Source organism: Hoplias malabaricus, chromosome 3 (genome assembly GCF_029633855.1).
Source record: "Hoplias malabaricus isolate fHopMal1 chromosome 3, fHopMal1.hap1, whole genome shotgun sequence".
Classification (NCBI taxonomy): domain Eukaryota; kingdom Metazoa; phylum Chordata; class Actinopteri; order Characiformes; family Erythrinidae; genus Hoplias; species Hoplias malabaricus.
In genome coordinates this window covers 46317016-46342496 of record NC_089802.1, presented here as the reverse complement: position 1 = coordinate 46342496, position 25481 = coordinate 46317016, and the positions used below count along the sequence as shown (strand labels likewise).

General features: G+C 39.2%; 1 long non-coding RNA gene across 1 annotated transcript; it reads right to left on the bottom strand.

The window, feature by feature from the left end:
* Positions 1–10781: 10781 nt before the first annotated feature.
* Positions 10782–13242, bottom strand: LOC136691239 (uncharacterized). The gene is made up of 3 exons (XR_010801863.1): positions 13148–13242; positions 11773–11912; positions 10782–10897 (listed from the first exon to the last, which is right to left on the bottom strand). It is a non-coding gene; the product is annotated as an uncharacterized lncRNA (long non-coding RNA).
* Between the last annotated feature and the right edge of the window lie 12239 nt (positions 13243–25481).

Below are 25481 nucleotides of genomic sequence, written 5' to 3'. Positions count from 1 at the left end.
CTCTACTGCTCTCCTTTCTTTTCCTCTTCTTCCTCTCCCTTTCAATCTGTCTTTCTCACCTCTCTTTTCCTCCGGCTTCCTGCCACCTCCTCTCTTTCATTCTGTTTCTCATTCTCACTCTTCATCCACAGACATTTCTCACTCATTCTTTTGTCTTATAGTGGATCTCTGTGATATTCCTCTTTCATCGAGATGTGAACATGTTCTCAGCTGCTCTTTTTCAGAAATGTGGAAATGGAAGTCATGTCCAGTCCAAATGTCAGACTAATTTTTAGACGGCATTAACTTTACACCTAACATGAATCAACAGATTTTAACAGTAATAATAATTACAAAAAAATAACATTAAAGGATTAATACACTGTAAGTCCAAGTATTTCTGGACACCCCTAATAATTAATTCAGTTTATAGAAAAGCATGAGACAAAATGGGAAACACTGGAGCAGCTGCACATGAGCCTATTGTCACAATGACCTATGCCAAGCATTGGCTTGAGGGAACTAAAAACAATAGTCACTGGGCCCTGGAGCACAATACACTACCTAATCATCCAACACATCCACATTTATGATCCAGTGGCTGAATATTTTCAAATTTAAACACCAACCTTTGCTCATATTGTGTATAGTAATATCATGTTGTAAACACGTAATCGTCTGCAGTTAGTGCTGAGGGATATGAGCACAAATCAATATCACAATTAACTGTACATTTTACCACAATTAATATTAATGAACGATTATTCTGTTTTTGTATTTTTTACCCTCATAGTTCAATGAGTATTTTTTTTTCTAATGTAGCTGGGAACTTGTTTTTGTTCAGTGTCATCTTTATTAAAGTCAAAACACAACATGTCCAAACAACAGATGCTGTGATTTGCTTTGGTACGAGCTGCTCGTACATTACTACTTAAAACTGAATAAGGGCAGAACCTGGTGGATAGCTAAACAAAATTTTTGGGAAGGAATTTGATGATGTATTAGTGAAGTCAAAGATATTGATTAGGTGGGGTTAGATTTGAATCACAAGCCCTATTCCAATGTGTTCCACAGCTATCAGATGGAGTGCCATCATTCCAGAGAATGCAGTTCTACTGCTCTGCATTTCAAAGTTTGGGAGCTTTATTCCCTTCTAGATATTGTTTGCCTTTAAAGAGTACATATTATGAAACAAGGGCATTTTTTTGAGTTCATTAGCATATTAATATTAGGATCTGGAGTTATTACTAACCCAGACATTAAAATATGTCATATTTTGTTGTCTAAGTCTGAAAACACAGGATAAAATGAGGTGCTGTGTTTTGTTGCTGTATCTTATGAAGACTTGTCCTATAATAGACTTGTCATGCCTTGTCTGAGTTTTTAAGATGAGGTTAGGAAATAGATTGTTGTGGTATTTTGACTAAATCATACCACAGATGTTTATTAAGAACGAGTATTATGTTCCCTTTAAACATGATGAAATTAAGCTCATTTGTAGCTGCACCACAGTATTCCTTCAATGCCTTTCTATGGAGATTATACAAACTGGGTGTGTATAATTAAACATATGTTTCCACTGTGGGTGCACCAAACTATACGAAATCACTGGTTATAAAGGATGTCCGCTAACGTACATTATTAAGCCTGTGCCGAGACCTAGTCGATTGGGAGGTTTTAAAATCCCTCAGAGCATCATTTATGTTCACAGCTAAGGTCTAAACTATCAAAGAAGGCAATCAATATTAACATCACATTTTACCCATATTATTTGGCTGTGGAAAAGGATTTGTGCACATATTACGTTGTAATCGTGTGGTTAGTGTTGGGCTCTGTGGACTAAGTGTGCTGGGTTAGCATGGCGGAGCAGATATGAAATCCAAAAAAGGCTCTCACTTCTGTGACAAACACCATTGTGTCCTCATCCATCATAGATGCCAAACTCCAACATTCATCACAAAGTTTGCAGATCCCTGCTGTTCTCGTTCCTCTGCTCTTCACTTAATCTCTCTTTCTTGTTCCACGCTTGTGTAGCATGGGTGAATATTAGTTCTTTGTATTTTTTTTACTCACATATTGGCAGCGGAAAGATGCTGAGCGGCAGTAACAGAGCTGCTACATTAATTAAATACAGAAATTTGCCGTACTCGCTTTAGTTGGCAGGATGGCTGCTGCTAAGATTGATGAACTTCTCCTGGATACGCTAGCGCCGCGCTACATCTATATCAGAGCTTAATTGAGACAGAACATCTATTAGGTGAGAGGTATATATTAAGATGCCAGCTTCTGTATTCTAATCTCACCTCCTCGTTTTTCCCCAAGATCGGCACTTTGCATGGAAATGATATTCCCCAGCTGTACGCAGCTGTAATGCTAACTCCAGTTCCAGGAGGCCAGGGTGTGAACAGAAGTGTCTTGGGACTCCTCACCACACTAATATATATATATATATATATATATATATATATATATATATATATATATATATATATATATAGACATTTCTCTTCACTGCTCTTTTCAAAGAGAATTATGTGTGATTATACAAATATTATAACATAATAAATATTGTTTTTCTGTTATGGCTTCTTCTTTTCTTTTCTTTTTTTTTTTAGTACCTGTAAAAGTTGTGACACTGTAAATTACACTAAAAAACAGAACATGTGGTTTATTAATTCTCTAGAATATTTATTAAACAGAAAACAAAAAAAAGATATTTTGGAAAGTGTAAGAAATTGTGGCCTAAATTAATTCAGCTTTGGTCCTGAGAGGGCATTAGACTAGAAGGTTGGGCACTGTTTTGAGGATTTGATGGCAGTTTATCCCAAATGTGTCTCTGTATATCTTCCACTGATACACAGCCCGGTCCCAGTAGGCTAATTTAGCCAACCCTCAGCTTTACACATTGAGTTATTAGGTTAGTGTTCGGCTGCTCTTCAGCATCCAGTTTTATGGTATTCTGTGGAGAGTCAAGCTGAACATCTGTGAAGGATGCTGAGCATCTCTTTCCACAATGGATGTACTGTGAATTAGACGAGGGATCTCATTACAAGGGGTGTTTTCTAGGTGTTGGACATATAGTATCCTCTGTCCTAATTTCAAAAGGATAGTAGCAGAAATAAGCTTAAAACTTTTAAAATTACTCAAAAAAATATAATCACTACTATGTTGGTTGCACACATGCCTACTTGTCTCTTACAATGGCACTACAGACGTATCTAGGGGTAAACATTCCAGACAAAAAGAATACTCCTTCCTGCTGGTGTGGTAGGGACTTGAGTGCAAGGCTTACTTAAAGACAGAAATGACAAAAAGGAAGATACGTTGCTAAAAATTAAGTTTGCTGTCTGGTTACTTACATTCAAAACCTCACTGGTTCCTTTCCTCTTTGTAACTGGGTAACAACTTGCTTCTAGTGTCTATTTTAATCTGGATAATGAGAAACTGTACAAATTATATCTTTTCATTCATTCATTCATTATCTGTAACCCTTATCCGGTTCAGGGCTGCGGTGGGTCCAGAGCCTACCTGGAATCATTGGGCGCAAGGCGGGAATACACCCTGGAGGGGGCAACATTCCTTCACAGGGCAACACACACACTCACACATTCACTCACACACTCACACCTACGGACACTTTTGAGTTGCCAATCTACCTACCAACATGTTTGGACCGTGGGAGGAAACCGGAGCACCTGGAGGAAACCAACGCGGACACGGGGAGAACACTCCAAACTCCTCACAGACAGACAGGTCCCTGGAGCTGTGTGACTGCGACACTACCTGCTGCGCCACTGTGCCGACCACAAATGATAGCTTGATTGTGTTTATTAGTTGTAGAATGCTGTTGTATAACACTGGCAGAAAATGAAAGAAAGAATGAAAAAATGCAAAAACTTCTATTTAGAGATTTTAGTAACAGTTATATTAAGGACCTTCACATGAACAACTCACTTATGAAAATGGTTCTTAGAAAGTTTTTCTCCTCAGGGAAACTAAGTAAATTCAGACAGAATGCAGCACTGTGAGTGATCTCTGAGGACTGGCCTGCTCTGGGTCAATCCTTGGTACTCAGCCCAGAGGACTATGAAAGGACTACATTATATAGCAAGAATGACTGAAAAAAACCCACTCAGGTTTGGCTTTGCACTAGTGGTAAAGTTATCCCCAGCAGTTAGGCTAGATACCTAGACGGTACTGTAAGGCAATGTCATTGGTACACAGATAAACCTCAACATACATATTCATATTAGGTTATTAGAAAATGCTAACGTTGTGACAGACAGTGAATTTTGCTTCATTAATTTAGCGTGATGCAGTGTCTGATATCACTTCTACTTGTTGGGTGTTGACTCTTCTTCAAAATTCTGCAGGACAGGAAGTTGTTCCTATACTATTCTCACTCACATGCTCACTTCAGGTCTGGGAGATGGGGGAGGGGGGAAATACGTGGTTTTGATGGACAGGCCTAACAGCTAATGGAGGTACTAGTAGAAACTGTGTAATTTTTACATTTTTACACATTTGTTATGAACAGATAAAGGCCCACATTAACAAATGTAAAAAATTGAAAACGGCTAAAAATGAAGATACGTGTTTTTAATTAGACAGAGACAATATCCATAATGAAATTCTGACTATTGATATTGATACTAGTGACAGTGATACTAGTGACATTGATTCTACTGACAAGCCTTCTCCTTGTTGGAATAGTATGTACTAACATGTTGTTACATTTACTTGATGGGTTGCTGTGTAAGTTGGTGATAAGTTTTGTTGTGTGTTAAAATCAGGGTTTTGAGTGTTGCTGATAAGTGAGCCAGGGTTTGCAACTGCTAGCTTCAGCCTGATTAGCTAACCTTTTAGCATTAAGCTTTGATTCTGGTAATAAGTGCATTTTTAGTGGTTGCTGTGTTTTTGTAATTCCTAGAATTACACTTTGTGCTTTTATCATGTAGGCATTATCATTTAATTTGATTCCCCAGACTCAACATGCAAACATTTAGCAAACACTGCCATTGATGTGCAAGAGAGAGAGAGAGAGAGAGAGAGAGAGATGGGTGTTTGTGTGACTTGATTTTGTGACATTAAATGTGAATTACTCTCCAAAATATGGGGAGCCCAAGAGACAAAAAAGCCAGTTCTTACATAGTATCCCCTTAAGTAACACAGATGTCTGACTCAGAAATACATGAAAATATATAATATTTAATTGCTTCTCATAAACCTTTCTGGAGCTAAAGCACAGTTCTTTTCACACTTGGACGACATGCAAGTCTTTGTCCAATTGGAAAAACATCCATGACTAATGTAACCAAAAAAATAAAGAAGCAGTATTCAAAGTACAAATCGGCAGTGGGAATATAACTCAACAGCAATCTCACCTCCACAAACACTGCCACAACGTAATGAACCCATAACATTTAAAGATAAAGACATAGGCAAATGATTCTTCAAATCACTTTTGTAGTTTCAGAAAATGGAACATTGGTGACATTGAATACAGCATAACTCCCAGATCCCAGCAAAAGCAGGTTGCAAAACATGACTGTTGTTGTGCAACAATCAAACTTTACACAACATCAACGCTGTGCGACAATTCAGACCATTGATTTTCTTAGTAGCACAAGGGTGATGAGCTCTGGTGAATAGTGAAGAATTACAAAATGGGCCTGAATGCAATGCTGGGTTGAATTATACTGGTCGATGTGATGTGATTGCTATTGCTTGTTCTGATTACTCCTGCTGCATTTGTGTGTGTGTGTGTGTGTGTGTGTGTGTGTGTGTGTGTGTGTGTGCGTGTGTGTGTGTGTGTGTGTAAATGAACTTTGGTGTAAGTGGACTACATATAGAGCAAGAAGAGGTGGAGGTAGGGAAAATAAATATGCAGCTCCTCCATCTCTGACTTAACTCACAAGAAGAAGAAAAAGAGGATCTGTGATCACATAAATGCTATAAGATACACTTTGGGCCTTCTAAGCGTTCCAAGAATGCTTAATATCTGCAAACTACAGAAACACCTACACTGGGGCTCAAGATTGGTGCAACTGTGTAAATGCTGGCCCCATCATTGAGACTGATCTTTAGTCAGTGGTGTCACAGCGATCCGTCCACAGGACCTAAAATGGTGTAATTAGCAATGACAAGCAAATCCTATTTTATCCTTGTTGTTTCCTGCCAAAATGTACCAGTAAAAGAGTATTACTTCAGAACCTGCAGATATGAACTACAACAAGATGATATGAGGAGGGGAAAATTAATTAAACATTACAGTCTGGTTAGTACAGCCAGTTGTGGTCTTTCCAAGTCACACAGGGCTACCAAGTAATGCCAAGGGATGTTGACCACTAGCAAATTTTCCTTCTAAGACAAGATCACAGACACCATTTTCCACCTCTTTCAAACACAACATCATTGGTGCTCAACATGCTTGGAGGAGGAAGCTATCTACATTTTTCTGTTGCCAATATAAACTGGTATTTGCTGGCTTTGTGCAAAAACTAGGAGATAAGGGAGGGCAATTTTTGTGCTTTGATTTCGCCAGGTTTTTTTAATCACCACCAAGAGAAGAAGAGAGAGGGCAATTATGCTCTTATGGACTGCTAATAGTGAATGCCAGTGTTATCACTGACGGTCTCCAAAGGATACTGCAAATGCTTAGACTTTGATATCATTTCGATGCCAAAACATAAATTATACCACAGTTAGTTCCGACCCTGTAATGTGATTGGCTGAGAGACGTTCCAGGAGTGCCAATATTACACGATAATGGCACTCTGACCGAAGCTCTTCAGGTATCACTCTGCAAAATACATGTAACCTAGCAACGACAGCAATGTTTTCAAGACAGCACTGTGCTTGGACTTTTTCACCCAACACTTAATTTTCCATTTGCACACCTTATTTTGAACAGAGTTTAGAATTATTGCGCAGTTGACTATTATCTGCTTTCTGATTTGGAAACAAAAGGAAATCATAAATGAATAAAAGTAACTTGCTATGTCTATGTGGTTTCTGTGATTGTGTTTAACTTGAGTCAAGGAACGTCTTTTTTTCTCCACTGCTTTTATTCACCAGCTCAGCAGCACGGCTCTGGAGCGATACTCCAAAATACTCACTTTTAACTTAAACAGAGAGAACTTGGCATCGTTTAGTGTATGATATATATCACTACGATCTGAATCCACTGTAAATAATGGTTAAACCATGACATTTTACTGACTTGATTCGTTTATTAGATTTATATTTAGACAGAAAGCAGCTCTGAATAATGCAGCCATATTTTCCAACAAATCTGGTGTGAACATGTACGGGCTTGTACAAGAGAACCAAGGTTAAATGGTGTACTGATCTTCGGCCTATGACAAGAGCACCCTAGTGCCAATATCTCACATTATTTGCATATTATTGCTTAATTTATTCATTTTATTTAATCACTTCATCCTCATCATGGTTGAGGTTAGTCCAAAACCTACCGTGAATCACACACCCAGGACAAGGAACCAGTCCATCACAGTGTATTACACATTCGCCCAGTCACTCACGCTCTCACACCTGTGGACAGTAATACTTACTCACCCAGCCACTCACACACTCGCTTCTGTACATAGCATCACAATATCACAGCCAGTTTACCTCCACATACAAGAAAGTGTTTTTGGATTGTGTGAGGAAAATTAGGAGTACACAGACACAGACAGAACACACCAAACTCTTCAAAGACAGGCAGGGATTGAACACAGTAGTGCAAGATTGTGAAGCTGTGTGGCAGGGACACAACCAACACACAACTGGGTGTTAAGCAGCAAGGAATATGCTCATTTATTCTGCCATTTTATTTATTGTAAACACCCAATTTAAGGCTTTAATCTAAAAAATATGTTTCACCGCAGCATAGGCATGAATGCTTTACGTTATTGAGCTATAATCATAATGACTTTTTACCCAAGGGTGCTTTCATGTAGATCACTGCTTAGCACTGCAGGTTCAAATTCCAGCATTGCCAGCTATGCTAAGATTGCCCTACATAAGCTAGGCATCTGTTTTACAAAAAAACAGGGAATTCCTACCCCCATAGTTTAAGCTTTTGTTCATTTTATATATGTATTCATACATTCAGGAGAATGTAATGTTCTTCTACAAGTCTTTTAATATGTTGTAAAGATACGCTGAAAGACTTAGCTATAACACATTAAAGCTTTCCCCCAGAATGGTGGGACAATGGATCAGCATCTGGATTCGGAGTTTTATTTGCACTACTAGGTTTTCTATCACTAGGTAAAAGAAACACCATACCTTAACTGATGGTTGCACTATTGCCCATTTTATCATATACTAATTTCATAACAGTCATGGAATAATTAATATAATTTACTGGTTGAGTCTTAGGAATAACAAATGAGTATCAAGCCAAGAATGAAAAGATTATAATGTGAGATTTAATACATGCTCTTAAAAATGCTACAAAATGTTCTGTGAGGAATGCCATAGACGAACCACTTTTGGTTCCATAAAGAGCTATTTTTGCTAATAATGTTTAAAATTAAATCATCTTTACATTAGGTGAAGTTTTTTAACCTTTAAAAGGTTCTTCACATTCACTCTTTCACAAAACCTTTATTTTGAAGCGTGTATTTTTGTGTTTTATTGCGCAGTCTTTGTCCCAATACTCTTCCGTCCACAGACTCCGAAGATCAGAAGAGCAGGTCTGGCGCCTTTAACATTAGAAGGCAGAGTAGTTGAACAGAAGTGTATCTCCACCTGAAAACTGCCACTGAGGATGGATTGTAGTTCATTTCCTATAAGGTGCTTAAGAACGACTCCTAATCAAAGGTTTAATTACATGCCATGCTCATTATAGGAGATAGTTTGGTGGAAAAATACTTGCATCAGGCTAGACTGCCCACACAACAGTCTTCTGCTGTTCATATCAGCCTACAAATATCGGCACAATGAAAACAAACTCATTCTTTGCTTACAATATTTTTTGCTCTTTCGCTTATCGCTGTTGTGGACTATTGAGGCGTGTAGCTATAGTCTCATAATGATTTGCCATATACAATGGCTTAACACTGCAATACAAACAGATAACCAATAGTGTACGATTAAATTTAGAATTTTTTCACACGTCTGCATTAATATAAGTGTGTTGCCAATGCCGTGTTGTTACATCTGCTGAGACTGACAGAGCTGGACTACTATAAAAACTTACAGAAACAAAAACATTGAAAACTTTAGATGATATGCTTTCTGGAAAAAATTTTTTTAATTACATCACAGCATTAGGAAATAGCAGTGTTGAGAGCCTTGCTCAGAGAATTGAACCCTGGTGTGCTTTGTTAAGTCACTGGTTTTGGCCATTATACTTCACCAACTCACAAAATGAGGGGTTACTCCATTAATCACCATTATCTACATCTGCACCAGTTAGCTCTAGTGTCAGCATGAGCTCTGTAACTCAGAAGGAACAGTCTCTGTTACTCTAACACACTGATCAAGAGATTTCCCCTGGCTATTTAAAAATAAACGTACAGCTCTATGGGCTGTGAAAATTTTATTGAAACATGATCTGAAGAAACATTTGCAGTTTGTGTTGAAAGATTGACAACTCAAACCACACAAAGATACAATTAGAGATTCCTCCATACTGCTATACAAAGCCCTACACCTTCAGGTCACTGCAGCCAAAATGGCAGCCCTATGGTAAAAACGTCACCAATACCTCAATCTGGAAATTTCAAAAACTAGATGCATTCGCCCTGGAAAGAATTTGTTCACCAATATTGCTGACTAAAATGCGACAGTGGAAATCACATTTCAGCAAACCAGCATCAATGTGCCAATTTACAGATTTGGAGACCAGATGTGTCTTGGTAGACTGATTACATGGGATAAAGCAGAAACTTTTTATGACTGTGTGAACTGTCTCTTTATGTTATATAAAAGGAATGGGTTCTTTCTTGATAGGGAACTAAGTACACTCCCAACCCAAGTCAGCGAGGAGTTTGTATAATGCATGCTCTGCATGTTTTGGTTGCTACAGTTGAGCTGGGATGGCAGGATTCAGCTGTGCACGGCTCACACATCTGCTCATTTGTATTTGTCAATGAACATAACGCATTCTGCATAGACTAAACGAGCTTTGCTCTGGTGCTTTGTCTTTTGCAGAAAGCTACATTACAGCACGGCACAGAGGTATAACAGCATTTCTACTTGACCTATTGTTCTATCAGTGGAGCTCGTATACCCCTGGTCTTATTTTGGGCCATCCTTTTCGTTGTCTCTTTCTTCTATCTGAGTTTAATGAAAGTCATACACCGTGGTGGCTCGAGGCCACGCACTCTTGTGGCATTTCACCGAGAAGGCAGTTGTTTTGGCAGCGATATCTTCTAGAAAAGCTTGCTCTCTCACTATCTCTCTCTCTCCCTCACTATCAACAAATAGCAGACAAATGGCCAAAATGACTCAGTGACAACATGTGGGTGCGATCCTTCTTTTTTTCTTGTAGTGTGTGTGTGTGTGTGTGTGTGTGTGTGTGTGTGTGTGTGAGAGAGAGAGAGAGAGAGAGAGAGAGAGAGAGAGAGAGAGAGAGAGAGAGTGTGTTGTGGCGGTTTGGTTAATAATCCCCTGACCGTTTCATTATAGTAATCAGAGAGCGATCGGCCAGTGCTGGCAGGATGAGTAAGAGCTCACATACTCGCCTCATTAACTCTCTCACACACACATACACGCACACATAGGCTGCACACTCACACACATACACACTCCACACCGCTACAATGCTCACCGACAAATTGGAATTGCCTTTGCAGTCGGCGGACCCTTCAACACCCGCAGCCCACACACACACACCGGCCTCTCTTCAGTGATATCAGCTCTGCTATCATGTTCTCATGGCTGCATTACTCCTCCACCTCTCCTTCAGACAACAGATGGAGAGAAGAGATGGAGAGAGAGAGAGAGAGAGAGAGAGAGAGAGAGAGAGAGAGAGAGAGCAAATTCAAAGCCATATAATATCAAAAACTATTGCAAGGAAAGCACAAATCTGACCTCAGATCAGCATAAAAAGGTTAGGGTTTTTTACTTGTTACTTTGTACATTTTTAGGGTTCATATCATGGATCATCTTTTTCACTTTATTGGCATTAACCAGTGGAATGCAGCTTGTAGACACTGTAGAAAAAAGTTTCACAATGTGCCATTCACTTTCCCCTCTCAGGCTTCGGGGGGAATGTGTGGAGACAAAATATTCAGCCTATGAAACATGTAATTGTCAGAAAGTGGAGGTGTGAGTGGTATGGAGAATGAGTTGGTCATCAAGGCCTGAGCATTAGCAAACTTGAGCAATCCTTTCTGACAGCCAATGTACTTCAGCTCCTCAGTCTGTATATTCATTGCCATTCATCATATTCCTTGAGCAAACTGTAAGAGTTCTAGGCCTTGTTTAATCACAGTAGCAAAACTTTTCCTTCTCCAGACTGACTGGAGTAGGGGTACCGATTGTTTTGGGCCTTTGGCAAAAAGCATTGAAGCTGGAAACGGCACCCATTAGACAGCAAAACAGCACCTTTAATATGAGACAGTTCAGTCTGAGGCAGTGCTTAAGTGCTTTAGGAGAATTCTGAATTCTCGCTTTCTCTCTTACACAAACACACAAACACACACACACACACACCCACACAAACACACACAGCTAATTCAACATGTGCCACTTATGGATGATTGACAGCTGAGGCTGCCATTACCCGCCAAAACTAATGACATGGAAGTGAGACACACTCATCTGTGCACATACCTCTGCCCCCAGCACAAGCACATTTTCAAAAAGTCTGACTCCTTCTGCATCTCCTAATACCACATTCTTCCTCCTCCTCCTCTTCCTCCCACTCGGAATGGTTCATCCAATTCAATCAAATGACACCCAGGCAGGGAAAACTGACAGATGAATAAACAGATGGATAAATATACAGGTATATAAATGAATGAATGAGTAAATGAATGAATGAAATATGTTTAACAGTGATGCTTGAAAGGTCTAGCTACCTATAGCAGCAAGATGGTAAACAAACTAAACTGTAGCCCCAGTAAATTCTGTCCAATCCTGACTGTATGCCATGACACTTCTGTATGACATGGATGATAGCCATAAACTTATTTGGTCTATACCTGACAACTGAACGGCAGGTAAATTTATGGTGAAATCTGAATATAAGACTCAACACAGATGTAGCCCAACAAAATTAAGACCCATTCTGGCTATAGCCTTAATGAACTTTGCATGATCATGACTCTGATGTTAGCTCAACTCTGTCTGAACCAGAATACAGTAAACAAAATTTCTGTTCATACTTCACTAGACTGCAAACCTCCAACAGACACGTATCCCAACTAGTTCTGCAACATAATTCTGTCTAATCTCATCTGTGGCACAACACAAATAAAGCCAACTACTTCATCCTCTGGCTCTAAAAGCCATATTGCCTTATAATAACTTTTCTCATAGCTCTCTGATTAGCCTGCAGTTAAATTAGCAGCATATTTCCCCTCGCATTGACACTAATGTTATCCAGACTTGACCAGCACCGTGCTCAGGCATTATAGCATTCTCCACACTGACTTATGGAGGGAAACTTCAATAAGCCACTGGCTAATGCAATTAGAAACAAAGAACCATTCATTAGACAACAATAGAGTGGTTACCATAGAGAAGAGTGGATGCTTCATGTATGTGTGTGTGTGTGTGTGTGTGTGTAAAAGAGAGACAGAGTGAGTGTGTGTGGCTCTGGAAGCAAGGGGACATTTCATTAAGTGAAGAGGAAGTCCATGATATGATTGAGAGAGAGAGAGAGGGAGAGAGAGAGAGAGAGAGAGAGAGAGAGATGCTAGAGGATATTATCTCTTTCAGGATGAATGCACCACTTGCTCTAAAGTACCAGAGTCAAGGGAGTGCATTTATGGTTATGGAATATTTAAGATTGCCTGTGGAGAAATTCCCATCAAACACACAGTGTGGCCTTTAACACGGTCAAAAGGTGTGGGGCAACACCAGAGCATCTGAATCAGTTCTAAATTTCACCATGTAGCAAGCTTCTTGATCAGCTTGTACCTCTCGGTCTCAAAATAAAGACAAGGGGACGTGACCCTGACTTTATGTGAAATGAATTTCCTACCTTACATCAAAAGATACATAGTGTAGTTTCTTCAGTGCTGAACAGGCAGTATTTGGGTGTGGTTTATGACGATGACAGACAGAGCCCATTCCCACTGCCACACAAAATTCCCTGATGCTGGATGGTCTGTATACCTTTCGTTAATTGGTTTTCCATTTCTAATCCTGTAATAGAAAAACAGAGAACTACCCATTTCCCTATTTTGAATGATACAAATATCACTGATTTAAGGAAAACAGACCGTTTTCTACAACATAATGAAACTAAATACAAAATACGAAAAAATGCGAAACATAATATAAATGTATAGTGAACTTAAATATATCCGACTCTAATATTACCTGTATTTGTGTTTTGATACGTTGGAATAAAAGAAAAAACTAATCAAATCTTCATTCTCTGGTACTGTTGATAACACACAAAATAGAAAAATGGGTCGTTATCCATTTTTATATTGCAGGATTAGAAATGAATAACCAATTAACGAAAGGCACACGGACCCTGAATACTCCTCGATTCGTGTACATCTTATTAATTTGATTCTTAGACTGAATGTAGAATGAGGGAAACCAAAAAATTGCTCGTTTATTCATTTTCAATTTCAACACACAAAGACAAAGACTTTGTCAGAGAACTCAGTCCATGTTTTTGGTTTTTCGTTTCTGTCTCCTAAGCGAATATACGGTTCATTATTTTGATGGGGAAAGGTGGGCGGGTTTAAAGCACTACTTTCACTTCATTGGTCCGTCTGAGCTATGGCCTGTTCTTTAGAGGCTCTCAGCAGTTAAAATAAAAGTCCCAAACCCTTAGATGTCACTGGGTGCTATGTTGAGCGACTCTCCGCTGTTAAAATAAAAGTCTCAAACCCCTTAGACGTCAGGGGCTCTGTGCACAGGCACACATGTATTATGTGTTTGTAAACATATGCGTATTCCATAAAGGGTATATTAAGGGTATTTATGCATTTATTTTTGACTTATCGTTTTTTTCTTATATAAGTTTTTACTGAAATGTATGAGGGTTTTGGTGCCTCTCCCTTATTTTTCTTCATTTTGTATATTTTGGATTTACATTACTGTCTGTTCTAATTATCCTTGTGAATGCAGCATGGATGTTTGACTAAATAATATTTATATTTAAAAAAAATGTATTGTCAGTTTGTGTGAAATTAAAGAATATGTATAATTTAACATGGGGTGGAAGATTGCATTTTTTAATGGAATATAAAATAATTAAATTAATTATCATTAAATGAAATAAGCATTATGAGGTGTGCCTGCTCATAGTTTTAATTATAGATAATGAACATGGAGATGTTTCTATTATCTGGTATTATAATTCAACCAAATAATAAAACATTATAGATGTTATGTTTTATGTTACTGTTATTATTATTATTATTGGGGTGGCACGGTAGTAGGTAAGTAGTGTCACTTTCACACAGGGAACCAGAGTTACACATTCAAGTCCTGCTCCAGATGACTGTCTGTGAGGAGTCTGGTGTGTTCTCTCTGTGTCCGCATGGGTTTCCTCCTACGGTCCAAAAACACACATTGGTAGGTGGATTCAATCACAGAATAATACATTATAGATGTAATGTTGTTGTTGTTGTTGTTGTGTCAAGTCAAGTTGTGCCAGAAAGGAAGACAGAGTTCCAAAATTATACTCCTCAGGCCCTCGTAGAAATGAGAAGAATAAAGACAGAGTCAAACAATCACTGAAATCTCCAGTTTATTTAGACATTCACAGCAGTATATTGGGCATTTGTCATGTACACTTTGTTACCCTTACACCCAATGTGTGAATTATACAGTGACAATTGGGGAGGCCAACTTTTCCTTCAGGTCATTATTGGAAACCAGTAGAGCGCAGACTTCAGTAAACTGAAGTCTTACAATCCTTACAGAGTCTTGCTTGTTTACTGTAATGTCTGCAGTACATGGATAAATCCATTACAGCAGCTAATGTGTCACATACCGCACCACAGCCTTTGAAGTCAGGGGTCACAAACAATATATTACAGAGCAAAATCAACATACTATAGGTTACTACCATACAAAATTTAGGCCTGTACCTGACTAACATTAAAGGCATAAGCCACCCAAAAATCAAAATCTGTCATCAGTTTTCTTGCCCTGAAAATAAAATTCACATTATACAGAATCTCTTCCACATGAACCATGTGTAAATTGATTCAGAATAAATGGGAATAATATCACTGAAAGTCACTGTAGCTTAGGCCTTTGTCCTATCTCATCCATTCCTACTGGGACCAATACAGCATCTACAACGTGAAATGTTAAGGGGACAGTGTGTCTCAGCCATATACATCAATGTATTGATTCATTGGAGTAATATTTATGTTTACTGTAGGACTATTCACAGCAGCAACTAATATCACTACTACAGCCACCATTTTTTTTAGCTTCTTGTTCAAATTTTCCCTTCCACCTTAAAATGATGCATACATTACATTGAGTTTGCAGTAGATGTTAAGTTCTTGATGACTTTAATACATATTCTGCCAATGTTGTGAAGAAAATACAAACAATCCAAATAAAAAAAATAACCTATAATAAACCTGGCTTCTTATTTGAATGTTCTGTTCCACCTTAAAATCTGAACAAGTTACGTTCAAAGCACCTAAAAACATATCTTCAGCCTGAAACCTGTGTTTCGCCAATGCAGCATTTAAGTGCAACGGTACAATTGAACAATCTAACATCTTCATGTGAATAATTTACTGAAGGCAATAAAGTGTTTTTAAAAAGATAGATAGCTACTTATACATAATGCCTTCTCTAGCGTGTGCAGGTGCTACCAATAATATGCATGAGGCAGGCAGAGATGATGAAAAACTTATAAAGGACTTGTATGGTCTGGTGTAGGGGTGTTTAAAAATCGTATTTAAAGATTCTTCCAAGCATGGATATGGCACAGCAGGTAGTGCCGCAGTCAACTTGTTCCAGGATCCTGGAGGTTGTGGGTTCACGTACCAGTCCAGGTGACTGTCTGTAAGGAGTTTGGTGTATTCTCCCCCTGTCCCCCTTGGGTTTCCTCCGGGTCAACCACCTGTTGGTAGGTGGATTTGTGACTCAAAAATTGTTTGTAGGTGTGATTGAATGTGTGTGTTGTACTGTGAAGGAATGACGTTTCATCATCATGAATCAGCAGTGAAGTTTACAATTTTCAATTACTCAGATAATGAACTCAGACTGGTTCTAATCAAGATATAAAACAATTAATGGAAACACAGGCACACGGCTGTTTGGCTTAAGTTTTAGGATCAGTTCTGTGAATAATCATGAATAATTATTTATCAAATGTTATTTTTACAAGCCCAATGTGAGAAATGGGGAGGTGCTGAGTGATTAAATGAGTGGCACCTGCTGGAGGAGATGGATTTCTATGTGGGGTGTGATTCTCCACCCTGTTCCCATCAGCCCAATCTGTGAGTAGCTGCTAAACCAGCACTGCAGGCTGTAGCTGTCTCAGCTTCTTCAGACTGGGTGGGCTCTGCATGCCAAAGACCAGAATTAGCACCAAGCTGTATGTAAATATGGCTAGCTCAGACATGGGAAGGTTTATTCCAGCTGGACTGTATTTCTCATTGTTAAAACATCAAACCACATACAGAGAGCTGCTTTATATTCATCTGTTCAGTATATAGCAGTTCAGCCCCACCCAACCATGTTCAGGTTATTAGACTTCTATTACAGAATAACAATCTATAATTCACTGAACCTGTAACTCAGAAATAGCAATCCCATTTGAATTGAGCTCATAGTATAATAAAACCAGCTGTGTGCTGTGTTGTTATTGAGTGTAGTTCCTTTCGTTCAGTGCTGTCAGCAGCATCCAGGGAACGTAGTTTAAATTCAGGCTGTTACAGAGCTGAATGACTGACATGAGTATCTAAGAATCTAAAGTTTTGTACTTTTAAGTACATTTATGTGCCATTTGTTAAACTTTAATGTCATAATTCATTAATTTGATTTGAATGGGTTTCTTTTGGAACGTCCAGTAAAACAGTGTAATGTTGAGCTCAGCTTGGCTGGAGACCACAGTAAGTGGGGTTTAAGAAGTTGTGATATACACAGCTGAAGGGAAAAATGTGCTCCAATTCTATCAGCTCTCTGACCCCTTGAACTCTTATGCCCCTTCTGCTCACCCTTATGCAACATCATCAGAGTGCACATTTCAAGGAAGGACTTAGGGCTTATGGCAGGATCTGGGATGGAAGTGAGGCAGTTTTCAGATTAGATGCTGTGAGAATAGGGCGCTGTATTTGGTCACTCTATGGAAGTTTATTTTCCTGGGAAGCCTGAATGGTTCAACGCTGGGCTAGACTTTCATATCTGAGAATTTCTAATTTATGGATCTGATATTTTTTTAATCTGAACATTATACGTTGTAATTTTGAAATGTATTTATTGTAATTGCAAATTTCACCATCTCAAGTTCAAAACACAAATTAAGCATAGTCAAAGTTAAGACAGTCAGTCATATATTTAAAATACACAAACTACATTCATTGATTCATTGTCTGTAACTGCTCATCCAGCTCAGGGTATCGGTGGGTCTGGAGCCTACCCAGAATCACTGGGCACAAGGCAGGAAAAACACCTTGTAGGGGGTGCCAGTCCTTCACGTGCGACACACTCACACATTTACACCTTTGGACACGTTTGAGTCGCCTGCAGAATGAGCCAAAATTCTACAAATTACATGCCAAATACATTGAGGTGCATTGAATCGTAATGCAAACCCTATTTCCATAAACATGTGATTTGCTAATAGTCTTGAAGCTTTATTAAACTGACAAAAACAAAAAGAAATTATTTCCAATGTATTCACTGGACTACACTGTATTTTGTAAAAAATAATCACATTTTAGAATTTGACATTTTAACACACTCCAAAAATTTTGGGACAGGGGCCTGTTCACCGCTGTTTTATATCAGCTTTCCTTTTAATTAAACTTTTAATCGTTTGGGAAATGAGAATTCTTAAGGTAGAAGTGGAATGTTTGTGCATTTTTGCTTGACACATGACTTCAGCTGCTCAAAAGTCCATGGTTGCCGTTGTCTAATTCTCTACTTCACGATGTGCCATAAGTGACACATCTGTTCTGCAGACAGGTCAGTCAAACAAATCCAATCTGCATCTATGAATCCATGCTGTAGCATGTTGAATGAGGCCTGTCTTTGTCTTGCTGAAATGACCATGGACTTCTCAGTATAAGATGTCAGTATATGGTGCTCTAAAAACCCTCTATGTTCACATCAACATCAGTGGAAACTTCTAAGATATACAAAGTACCCATGTCGTGGTCACTGAGGCACACCCATACTATGACAGGTGTTGGCTTCTGCACTTATTGCAGATAACAGTCTTGATGGTCTTTTTTACCATAGCACTGAAAAACTGACATCTTTATTTTAATGAAAACAAGCTAAATCATGGATTCCTTTGCCCACAGTACATATTTCTCCTGTCTTATGGACCATGTAAGATGAGCTTGTGACCTGAGAAATCATTAGTGTTTCCACATAGAATTGATGTGTGGCTTTCTCCTTGTGTAACAGAGTTTCAGAGTTACATTCCTTGATGGAGTGGTGGACGGAGTTATGTGACTAGGGTTTTGCATTGAGCTATATATATTATGGTAGGATGACAGGTTCTCATGCCATGATGTCTGAGGGCTCAATCGTCATGCACTGCAGGAGTGTTGCCCTGCACAGAGAGAGATATCTCCATATTACCTTAGTCTTTTTACAATATCACGTACAGTAGATGGTGAAATGTTTTTGAACAGTTGGATCAATCTTGCACAAATTCTGGCACACTATTACTGTTAAATTAACACTGAGAGTGTTGAAATGTTTACATTTTTGAGCCATAATTGGAGTGTGCTGCAGTCATCATATTTTTTATTTAAATTATTAATTAATTCATTCATTCATTCATTATCTGTATAGTCGTATCTAGGGGTAAACATTCCAGACAAAAAGAATACTCCTTCCTGCTGGTGTGGTAGGGACTTGAGTGCAAGGCTTACTTAAAGACAGAAATGACAAAAAGGAAGATACGTTGCTAAAAATTAAGTTTGCTGTCTGGTTACTTACATTCAAAACCTCACTGGTTCCTTTCCTCTTTGTAACTGGGTAACAACTTGCTTCTAATGTCTATTTTAATCTGGATAATGAGAAACTGTACAAATTATATCTTTTCATTCATTCATTCATTATCTGTAACCCTTATCCAGTTCAGGGTCGTGGTGGGTCCAGAGCCTACCTGGAATCATTGGGCGCAAGGTGGGAATACACCCTGGATGGGGGCACCAGTCCTTCACAGGGCAACACAGACACACACAGACATTCACTCACACCTACGGACACTTTTGAGTCACCAATCCCCCTACCAACGTGTGTTTTTGGACTGTGGGAGGAAAGTTTTCTATCTCAGTGCTACAACACAGATTCTGTTTTTTATTGCAGTTATAAAAATCCATAAATGTCTGGAAATGGGGTCTGTATATCATAAATATTATAAAACATTGAACTGGGCTCAATAAGTAGGTCAGATACTGGACAGTGAGTTTAGGGTACAGTGATACTTTTCTTCACAAACAACAAATATTCATTCATTCATTCATTCATTATCTGTAACCGCTTATCGCGGTGGGTCCAGAGCCTACCTGGAATCATTGGGCGCAAGGCGGGAATACACCCTGGAGGGGGCGCCAGTCCTTCACAGGCCAAACAACAAATATTCAAAACAAATTTCTTGGTATTTGCTGTAGTGACCACTTCTGCCAGACTCTGTTTAAGGAAGAAGACAAGGCTCAGTTGGCAGGGATTGTCTAACCTTCACAAGCAAAGCAGGAAAGGTGACCGTGTGTGTATGTGTGTGTGTGTTTATTTGTAGAGGCAGGTAACAGGGCAAAGACACAGACAGCAGCCACCCGGGAAAGGGCCACAGTGTCTGAAGAAATGAACGAGAGGAGAATATGAGAGAGAGAAGCTGTGAGACGCTTTGTGCTGTCTGATGCATTTATATCTCCTGATTACAGTCTGCAGAGAAGATAAGATTCAAGATAATAAGTGGAGTGACAGCACAGTGTGTGTCTGTTCACTCAATAGAGAAGCAGGGGGAGTGAATGTGATCTTTGTGTGTGTGTGTGTGTGTGTGTGTGTGCGTGTGTGTGTGTGTGTGTGTGTGTGTGTGTGTGCGTGTGTGTGTGTGTGTGTGTGTGCGGGTGTAGGTGAGTGTCTGTGTATATTCAGGTGAGACAGTGGAGGAGTGAATATGATCAGTGTGTTTGCTATTCCAGATGTCAGCGTTCTCTCCATGCCACTATGACTGGGCAGCAACTCAAGTGGCAGCTCCAGATGATACCACATTCTTTCTCTCTCTCTCTCTCTCTTGCACTCTCTCTTTCTCTCTCTCTCTCTCACACACACACACACACACACACACACACAGACACACACACACACACACACACACACAGTGCCCTATAATGAGCTTAAAGCCTTTCCCCATTTAGACTTTCCTCTCTCCCCATTATTCATTCAATTACATCCCAGCAGCCACATAAATAACATTACTGTGTTTTACCCAGGAGAGCTGAGCCACCACACACACACACACACACACACACACACACACACACAGGCCTTTCCTTGTTCACTCATACAGTACAGAAAGACAGGGCCTTCAATGCTATGAGCTGTAGATGTAGTTGATTAGGCCTATGAGGGGCCAAACAATTATATATCTATACACCACAGACTTTATAACAATATACACATGAGCATATAACTATACTCAGAGGAGTATACAACTGTACACACAAGTATGTAACCATACACACAAGCATATAACTCGACATATGAATATATAATTATGCACCTATCAGTATAAAATAATGTGCCCATAAAGATTTACAAACCCCATTTCCAGAAAAAGTGGGATGCTGTGCAAAAGGCAAGCAAAACAGAATTCACTTTTTTGCTAATCATTCAAATCCCTTTTCCTCAGTTTCTAGAGTTGGTTGATGCAACACCATGGTAAACATGCCATTGTCCCATCTTTTTGGATTGTGTTACTGCCATCGAATTCAGGCAAATATTAAAAAAAAAACTGTAAACTTGAAAACACTATAAGGTTACTGCATACCAATATAAAGTACAAAGTAAGCATACAATGACACTGTTATCAGTGCTCTAACAAAAAAAAAAAAAAAGTAAGAAAACAGAATTCAGACTCATTTAAACACATGAGAATGATTTATATTTATTCATGCAGGAATATTTCATTCTTATGTGTATTAATAAAGTGTAATCACATAATTTTGTTTGAAGGAACTCCTCAAAAGGATGTCTCTTAGGGCCCCAGCAACCCAGTAACATTCAAGAAGGCCACACATACAAACAGCTAATAAGACTGAGAAACAGCAAGTAACAGACAGTCAGTAACAGGAAATAGTCAAAGCAGAGACAAAAATCGTTTTAACACATACATGCAATAGAAAAAAGAACACAATGATATGGTAAAGGACTAAACATGACATAGCTTTTAATTACATTAAAAATGTGCACTTGTTTCAGTGAAGTTGTATGCAAAATATGGACAAAACAGTGCATTTATCTGTCTGCATGTGCCTTAAATAATACAGTAATATGCAGCATACTCTCTCTCTCTGTCACACACATACATACATACACACACACACACACACACACACGCGCTCCACAATCAAAGCAAGAGAGAAGTTCATCCTCTTCCATTATCAGACTCTCACGACTGCTTGCCCTGACAGTCCAATTTTTCAAAGCCAACGCTCCGTCATCCCTAATTCATTTTTCTCTTCCGTAATTTATTTTTCCCCTGACCCCCTCGCACAGAGAGCGACAGGCACTGTTTTATTGGAGTCCCACCAGCCCCCAAGCCCCCCCACAACTGACGTAGAGCTGTAAGACACTGACTCATTATGCTTCAGCAGATACATCTTCATATATCTGCACAGCGCTCTGTCAGCCATTCGCCTCATGCACGGTAAGCGTGTTATCAATGGTGGCTGTCTGTATTAGATTACTGCCGCTCTCGTGATAGAGTGGAGGGCTTGTCCCAATGGCAAATGAATACATCATTTCTGCGCTGATATGATGTGTCTGATGGGATGGGCTTGTTCGCTACGGCTGCGCTTAACTATATCTGAAATATCTTCCAAGATGTGAGTGCAGCATCTTGAAGAAGTACAGTTCAGTGGTGGCATTAAATGGTGGGAGACTGGTGGGATTCTCTGGTCTGTGCAAAGCAAAGTAGGTAGATGGGGAATCCTCGAGAGCCATTCATGAGTGTGGTTTCCAACAACAAAACATGGTTGCCAGTGGTCAGCCAAGGCAGCAATATAAGAGGTTGGGTGTAATAGACCTCCCTTGTTCAGCTGGCCTCAAGTGTGTTAGGCATATTTACCTTCAGAGCAGCAGGGTTAGGAAGATTAGCACAGCAAAGCCAACTGTTAATACGGAAACTTTTCTCTGCAATTACTTAAATATACACAATAGTAAAAGTAATAATAACAAAAATACCAGTTTATCCCAACATTTATAAATGTGGCTATAAGCAGTTCAGTTTTTATAAGCAGTTAAGAAACATAATTTGATGTTTAGACTGCTTTCTAATCACACTTTGTATAAGTTCAGTCACAATTTAAGAGAAACTGAAATTGAAAATTCACACTTCTGGAAACTATTTCTATACTGTTCAAAGTGATCACACATTTCTCAGGATTATTGTAAGTGCACTACACTGTGGTGTTACTGTGGTGGTACCCTCCAAGGTATATAATCTGTGCTTTTAGTTTGGAAACATAATTTTACCCTATTCTATATTTATTGTATATACAGTACAGTGCAAAGGTCTTAGTACGTATGCACCTACGTATATTATTATAATATTAAATTTTTTATCTTTTCAATAAGTGAGTTGTTATATTAAATTATATATAACTACAATAAATACAAAAACATAACTACAGTCAAAGTAAAAGGATTAAATTGTGTTACTGCTCAGATAAATAACTTTCTCATTTTCTCAAGTGCCTAACATTTTTTGCACAGTCCTGATACAATTAAGTATACTTACTCAATATGCTGAACTGCAAACCAATCAAATAATGTTTATTCTATTTTTGAGCTGTAAAGAGACTGTTAAGAGAATAAAACGCTGGGTTAGGGTAATGCTGCAGGAGTAAAAGAAAGGTGATGTTAGATACCTGCATTTCTGTGATTACTGAAGTGTTTTCTAGTCTTTAACAAATACAAATATCTTTTTCTGCGATTTCCGCTCCTTCTCGCACTCTTGCTCCTCTTCTCATCTCATAAAGCTCCAGAGGCTTCTTCTTTCCCCATTTTTTCCAGCATCTCTTCCTCCCTCTGTCTCCCCTGGGACTTGCCATGTTTCAAACTTGTACCTGAATTGCTAAATGGCAAAACATTCTCTCTCTCACACACACACACACACACATACACACAGGGCACATCAAAATTGTCAGAGCTGCTAGCTTGAAAATCTATATTTAAAATTAATGGCAGACAAATATTATCAAATGTGCAGATTTTGAAAACAACAACAACAACAACAACAACAACAACAACGAGATCCCTGAGGGCAGAAAGCTCCTTAATGCAGGTAAGTGACAAGCGCATTTGACTCCAAAGCAATTGCTGTCATTCTTTAAATAATACAGAATTCATGGAAAAGAGCATTTGTGTCTTCTTAAAATGCATTTTTTTTTATAAACAGGAAAGACTGGACATGGGCATGTGAGGAAGGTCAAAGCTGAATAAACAACAACAGCAGCAGCTGACTGTGTGTGTGTGTGTGCGTGCATCACATACTGAGCACACATGCGTGAATATCCTTAAATAAGACGCAATAAATGAAATATATTTTCACTCATTTCCACAGACATTCTCCATTGCTACAGCATCTTACCTGCCACCTACAATGCTCTCCAGATAAGGGGGATATCACACAACAGGGCCCCAAAATTTCCCTTTATTCTCCCCTGCAGCTAGGAAAAGTGCTTACTTATCGACATGTTTGTTGAATAGGCTTGAGATTGTGCTAACACGCCACTTTCTGCCAGAACCTGGAAGATAACACACCACCAGCTCCATAAATCCAGCTGAGGCCATAATCAATGGAGATGTTTAGGAAAAGGTTCATGGAGTTTGTGGTGATTCCCAGTCAGTGAAAGCATGGAGGAAATGTAGAGGAAATCAGGAGCATTTGGAGGGGGAGGGGAAGAGTGGGTATAGTGTGTATTAGGGGACAGGTGATCAAAAATCATTCCGGAAAAAAAAGAAAAGGAAAAAAAACGCAAGCATGCATACACACCACCCCCATACCATCCTATCCCTTCAGACTAAAGCAACAGTGTGTGTCCAAACCATCTGCCGAGCAGCCAGGAAAACAACCTCATGCAAAATTAGGAAAAAAGGGATGAAATGTAAGAAAGAGACAGAAACACAGTCTGAGAGCGATAGAGAGAGAGAGAGAGAGAGAGAGAGAGGAAGAGAGAGAGGAAGAGAGAGAGGAACGTCAACAAAAGAACATCTGTAAAAGAAAGATGGGAAGTGTAGAACTCATCCATTCATTTGTTTAAAAGCATGTCTAGATGAATAAATAAAATCATCAGATTTATTTCAATACAGTGCTTTTAGTACAGGCTTTTCATGATCATTCACTATCAGGAACTGACAAAATGTTTATTTGTTATTATTGTTTAGAGCCACAGAATGGAAGGAAAGGAATCTGGCCACAAAAGCATTTGCGGTCTTGTTAAAAAGTATCTGTTTATATTTTAATGTTCAACAAAATAGTTGAATGGTTATGGATGCATTTGTCACTCACTCACTTTTGATATAATACAGATTTGTAACTTTTTCTGCCAGCAGGGTTCCAGTATCCATCCATCCATTATCTGTAACCGCTTATCCAATTTAGGGTCGCGGGGGGGTCCAGAGCCTACCTGGAATCATCGGGCGCAAGGCGGGAATACACCCTGGAGGGGACGCCAGTCCTTCACAGGGCAACACAGACACACACACATTCACACCTACGGACACTTTCGAGTCGCCAATCCACCTGCAAAGTGTGTTTTTGGACTGTGGGAGGAAACCGGAGCACCCGGGGGAAACCCACGCGGACACGGGGAGAACACACCAACTCCTCACAGACAGTCACCCAGAGCTGGAATCAAACCCACAGGCCCCTGGAGCTGTGTGACTGCGACACTACCTGCTGCGCCACCATGCCG